We start from the raw sequence: 6,000 nt of genomic DNA, 5'->3' as shown, positions 1-6,000 counted from the left end.
TGGTGATATTTGTTTTACACATTGGAGAGGTTTGGTGTTGGACAGGTGTTTACCAAATGGGTCTCAACATTGTATAGTGATCCTAAAGCAGTTGTGGTTACCAATGGATTAGGCTCGGATAGCTTCAGTGTGGGTCGGGGCTGCCGTCAGGGATGTCCCCTCTCGCCATTGTTATTCACGCTAATAATTGAACCACTAGCAGATGCTATACGAGCTGATCCTAATATAGTGGCCCCAAGGATTGGTACAGGTAAACATAAAATTACCCTTTATGCAGATGATGTTCTTCTATTCCTCAGTAACCCTTTGATGTCCATACCTCGCTTAATCCAAGTTATTAATACATTTAGTGCATTCTCAGGCTATAAAATTAATTTTTCAAAATCGGAGGCTATGCCAATGGGTGGCCTTGCTGTGATACCCCGCTTAGCGGACGGTTCCCTTTTTCCCTTTCGCTGGTCCCTGGAGGGTTTCTTATATTTAGGCATTTTTATTACTCCAGTATTTGGTCAGTTGTATAAGGCTAATTTTGTGTATTTATTGGAAAGGATAAGGCAGGACCTCCAGCGATGGGGAGACCTGCCAATTTCCTGGTTGGGTAGAATAGCACTAATTAAAATGAATGTCCTGCCCCGTCTCCTATATCCTATGAGAGTGCTTCCGGTGATGCTGCCGAGGACAGCTTTATGTAAATTATACGGCTGGCTGAGTTCCTTTATCTGGAACCATAGGCGGCCCCTTATTAAGCTGAAGAAGCTACAGCTTCCACAGGCAAGGGGTGGATTGGATTTCCCAGATTTTAGGAAATATCAATTAAGTTCCCTATTAAGTTATATAGCTGATTGGGTCTTGTCTGATCCACATTCAATCTGGTTGGACATCGAGGCTTCTCAAGTAAAATACCCACTTATTAACCTTTTATTCTCAGACAAGAGGAAGATCATTACAGATCACTGTAAAAACCCTATAATACTGAATACAATCAAGGCTTGGAATATAATGCGGCAAAATGAGGGTAATTCACATAAAACATCCCCCTATGCACCGATAGTGGGAGCATGGGGATTCCAACCGGGGTTAACAGATGCCACTTTTAAACTCTGGAGATCCAGGGGTATCTCATGTCTTGGGGATTTATTTAAAGATGGGGTCCTGATGTCTTTCGGACAGTTGCGTCAGAAATTCGGATTACCCAATGGAGACCTCTTTCGATACTTCCAAATTCGAGATTTTATACAGAAGAAGACTACGTTATTAGATAGTCTTTATAAATCCGATAGAGAATGTAGTGTCCTACGACCAGTGGGGGTATCTTCCGTCAGTAATATTTATCATTTGCTGCATGATGAAGTATCGGGAGATATGGATAATCTGCTTAAAATATGGGATCAGGATCTGGGACTAGAAATCTCCACAGAAACGTGGAATGATATCTGGGAAAATGCTAGAAGAATTACTATTTGTAACAGAACCCAGGCTATCTAGCTGAAGATACTTCATAGGGCCCATATAGCACTGGTTCGATTGGCAAAATTTAAGGCAGGAGCATCTCCAATGTGTCCTAAATGCAAAATAGAGGTGGGCACTCTTGTACATTGCTTGTGGACCTGTAGTAAGATCCGTAGATATTGGACTAAAGTAGCAAGTATCCTGACAGAAATTTTAGGAACGGAATTTAAAGTGGACCCTGTATCTCTCCTTTTGGGCTTTCCGAACTTTCCCTCCTTGGACATGTACGGGAAGAGACTATTTTCTATTCTTTCTTTCTGTGCAAGGAAAAATATTTTGGTGAACTGGGCGGCTGAGGGCCCCCCTGGACTTTCAAATTGGCACAGACTAATTATGAAATGTATTCCCCTTGACTTCCTTACAAATATGGTGCACCGAAAGACCGAATTATTTTATAAAATATGGCAGCCCTTTTTGAATTACATAAATACAGATATTTCGGCTATCCTAACAAGGGCTTTTATTTAATTGAGATTACAAACCTGGCTGGTCCGGGGCCCCTCGGGGGAGGAATCCCGCACGAATACGGGTTTTATTATATCTGATGCTAACACATCCCGAGCATGTAAGAGACTTAAATATACACTCTGGTTGGTTGTAGGTTAGATTAGTAGATAGTTGAGTTTTGTTTATTTTTTTTTCTTTTTTTCGGTTTTTTTTTTATGTTGTGTTTTTTTTGTTAAATTTTGGCTATTGTATATTTGAGCTAATTGTATATCAATGTTTATATCTGAGAGTTTTGTTTATTTTTGTAAACTTGTAAAAATGTTAAATTTCTAATAAAAATATCTATATAAAAAAAAATCACACAACACCAGGTTATAGTCCAACAGGTTTATTTGGACGTACTAGCTTTCATAGCACTGCTCCTTCATCTGGTGGTTGTGGAATATAAGATTGTAAGACACAGAGTTTATAGCAAAAGTTTAAAGTGTGATGTAATTGAAATTATATATTGAAAAATACCTGGATTGTTTGTTAAGTCTCTCATCTTTCAGAATGACCATGTTGGTTTCAGTTCTTCCATATGTAAATCACAAAACATTTTTTAAAAGTTACATTCTCAATTGGCGTCATGTCTGCCCAGGTAATGAAGGAAAGTGTGAGCTGCCCTGTGTGAGACTGTCTGTGCCACAATGGTCAGACTGATTCTAATCTAAAATATGGATTTACAGAATCTTACATGGATTAGTGCAGTTGTTGAACAAATTAAAATGTAATTCTGCAAGTACAAATTCACCCCTCAGTTATATGTGTGTGTGTGTGTGTGTGTGTGTGTGTGTGTGTGTGTGTGAGTGTGTGTGTGTGTGTGTGTGTAAGGGGTTATAAGTATGTGAAAAGGTGTGTGTGGGAGCGTATGAGAGAGGGTCTACGTGAGTGTGTGTCTCTGTAGGAATGTGTGTGTGTGCATCTGTCTATGTGTGTGTATAGTGCAGTGGAGTCACCTGTAGTGTAACATGAATCAAAGGTCCTGGTTGAGGCCATCCTCATGCGTACCGAACTTGGCTATCAGCCTCTGCTTGGTCATTTTCGTTGTTTCCTGTCCCAAAGTCTGCCTTGAAGGACGGTCACCCAAAGGTCCAAGGTCAAATTTCCCAGACTGCTGAAGTGTTGTCTGACAGGGAGGGAACATTCTATCTGTTGATTGTTGTACGGTGTCCATTCATCTGTTGCCATAGCCTCTGCTTGGTCTCGCGAATGTACCATGCCTCAGGCATCCTTGCCGGCAGCGTATGAGATAGACAATGTTGGCTGAGTCACATGAGTACCTGCCACGTACATGGCGGGAGATGTCCCCATGTGTAATGGTGGTATCCGTGTCGACATTCTAACACGCCTTGCAGCATCTAATGTGACATGGTTATATGGTATTGTCCTGAAAGCGGGGCAGTTTGCAACAAAAAAGTATCTGTTTGAGGTTTGGTGGTTGTTTAAAGGCAAGAATTGGAGGTGTGGGGAAAGTCTTGGCAAGGTGCTCATCCTCATTGATAATGTGTTGCAGGCTGCGAAGAACATGGTGTAGTTTTTCAGCTCCTGGGAAATACTGGACACCGAAGGGTACTCTGTCAGTTGTAGCTCGTATCTGTCTCCTGAGGAGTTCCTCCTCATCTGAACAGATCCTGTGTATACATAGGACTTGTCCATAGGTGATGGCTGTTTTAATATGTTTTAGGTGGAAGATGGAGAAGTGAAGCATCGTGAGGTTATCCGTGGGTTTGCGGTAGCCTGTGGTGCTGAGGTGTTCATCCTTGATGGAGATGCATGTGTCCAAGAATGAGACAGGTGGTAGAGAGTAGTCCGTGGTGAGTTTGATGGTGGGATAAAACTCGTTGATATCACTGTAAGTTGTTTCCTTGACTCCTCACCATGGGTCCAGAAAAAGAAAATGTCATCAATGTACCTGGTATATAGTATTAGTTGGAGGTCCTGCGTAGAGAATAAGTCTTGTTCGAACCTGTGCCTGAAAATATTGGCATATTGGGGTGCAAATTTGGTCTCCATAGCTGTTCAGTGTGTCTGGATGAAGAACTGGTTGTCAAAGGTGAAGATGTTGTGATCGAGGATAAAGCGGATGAGTTGTAGGACGGTGCTCAGAGATTGGCAGTTGTTGGTGTTGAGGACTGAGGCTGTTGCTATGATGCTGTCATTGTGGGGGATGCTGGTGTAGAGTGCTGAAATATCCATTGTGATGAGGAATGTTATCTGTTTGACTGGTCCACGGGTGCCGAATTTCTGTAAGAAATCTGTAGTGTCGCGACAGAAGCTGGGGCTTTTCTGTACAATGGGTTTCAAGATGCCTTTGACATAACCAGAGATGTTCTCACACAGAATCCCATTGCCTGACACGATGGGAGGTCCCGGTGTGTTGGCTTTGTGTATCTTCGGAAGGCAGTAGAAGTCGCCTACGTGAGAAGTACATGGGATGAGGACACATAGGGAACTCTGAAGAACTGGATCCAAAAGTCCTGATCAATGTGTTTAGTTCATGGGTGTGCTGTTTGGTCGGATCAGCTGGTAGTTGCCTGTAGTGCTGGTTGTTCAGTTGTCGATACAATTCCTTCCAGTAGTCTGTTTAGTTCAGAATGACGATGGCTCCTCCTTTATCTGCTAGTTTGATGACAATGTTGTGATTGGTTTTGAGAGCCTGGATGGCGTTGTGTTGTGAACGGGTGATGTTCTGCTCTTCCTTGTGGGTGCAGCTGATGAATCTGGCATTTATATATTTCCTGACGGTTTGAGCATACATGTCAAGCCTCGGACATTCGGGTGACCATCTTCCAAGGCGGACTTCAGGACTGGCAACAACGAAAAGTGACCAGGCAGAGGCTGATAGCCAAGTTCAGTTCCCATGTGGATGGCCTGAACCTCATTTCACACTACAGATGACTCCATTACGCTATACACACACACAGACAGACACACACACAGATACTCCTACACACTCATCCGCTTTATCCTCAATCACAACATCTTCACCTTTGACAACCAGTTCTTCATCCAGACGCACACACACACACTCCTGCCAACATACACTCACGTAGACCCTGTCTCATACGCTCACACATACACTCCCACACACACCCTCTCACATACTTATACCCCCTTACACTCACACTCACACACATACACACACTCTCTCACAGACAGTGATAACACCCCCCACCCCACCCACACACACACACGCACACATGCAGCCACCCACATGCACACATACACATATAAATGAGGAGTGAATATGTACTTGCAGAATTACATTTTACTTTGTTCAGAAACTGCATTAATCAATGTAAGATTCTGTAAATCCGTATTTTAGATTAGAATCAGTCTGACCATTGCGGCACAGACAGTCTCACATAGAGCAGCTGACACCTTCAATGCATTATCTGGGCCGACATGACACCAATTGTTAAAGTTCACTTGAGAATATAACTTTTAAAAAACGTTTTGTGATTTACATATGAAAGAACTGAAACAAACATGGTCATTCTGAAAGATGAGAGACTCAACAAACAATCCAGGTATTTTTCAATATATAATTTCAGTTACATCACATTGTAAACTTTTGGTATACATTCTGTGTCTTACAATCTTATACTCCACAACCACCTGTTGAAGGAGCAGCGTTCTAAAAGCTAGTGCTACCAAATAAACCTGTTGGACTATAACCTGGTGTTGTGTGATTTTTAACTTTCTACACCCCAGTCCAACACCGGTATCTCCAAATCATTTTCTTTCAGTAGATCTGAATTTAGAAAAATAACTGATAGCAAACTAACAGTGATCATGCAGAAGTTACATTAACATATTTAAGCTTATGAGCAATTCACTATGAGTTATTGTTTTTGACAATCCAAATTGGCACAGTAAGCTGTCACTCTTCTCAAACATTTAGCCTAATACTTGTGATGATGCTACAATTGAAGTCTAGAAGTTACTTTAACATTATTCAATGTATCCGTATGAAATTCCTCTACCCACCATTTTAACAGA

General features: G+C 41.8%; 1 protein-coding gene across 6 annotated transcripts in view; it reads left to right on the top strand.

Annotated features, from left to right (window-relative positions):
* The window catches only part of fam172a (family with sequence similarity 172 member A), a 562,233-nt gene that overhangs the window by 548,028 nt on the left and 8,205 nt on the right, over positions 1–6,000 (top strand). The window lies entirely within an intron of this gene.

Source organism: Chiloscyllium plagiosum, chromosome 2 (assembly GCF_004010195.1).
Source record: "Chiloscyllium plagiosum isolate BGI_BamShark_2017 chromosome 2, ASM401019v2, whole genome shotgun sequence".
Classification (NCBI taxonomy): domain Eukaryota; kingdom Metazoa; phylum Chordata; class Chondrichthyes; order Orectolobiformes; family Hemiscylliidae; genus Chiloscyllium; species Chiloscyllium plagiosum.
This window is presented reverse-complemented; position numbering and strand designations above follow the sequence as displayed.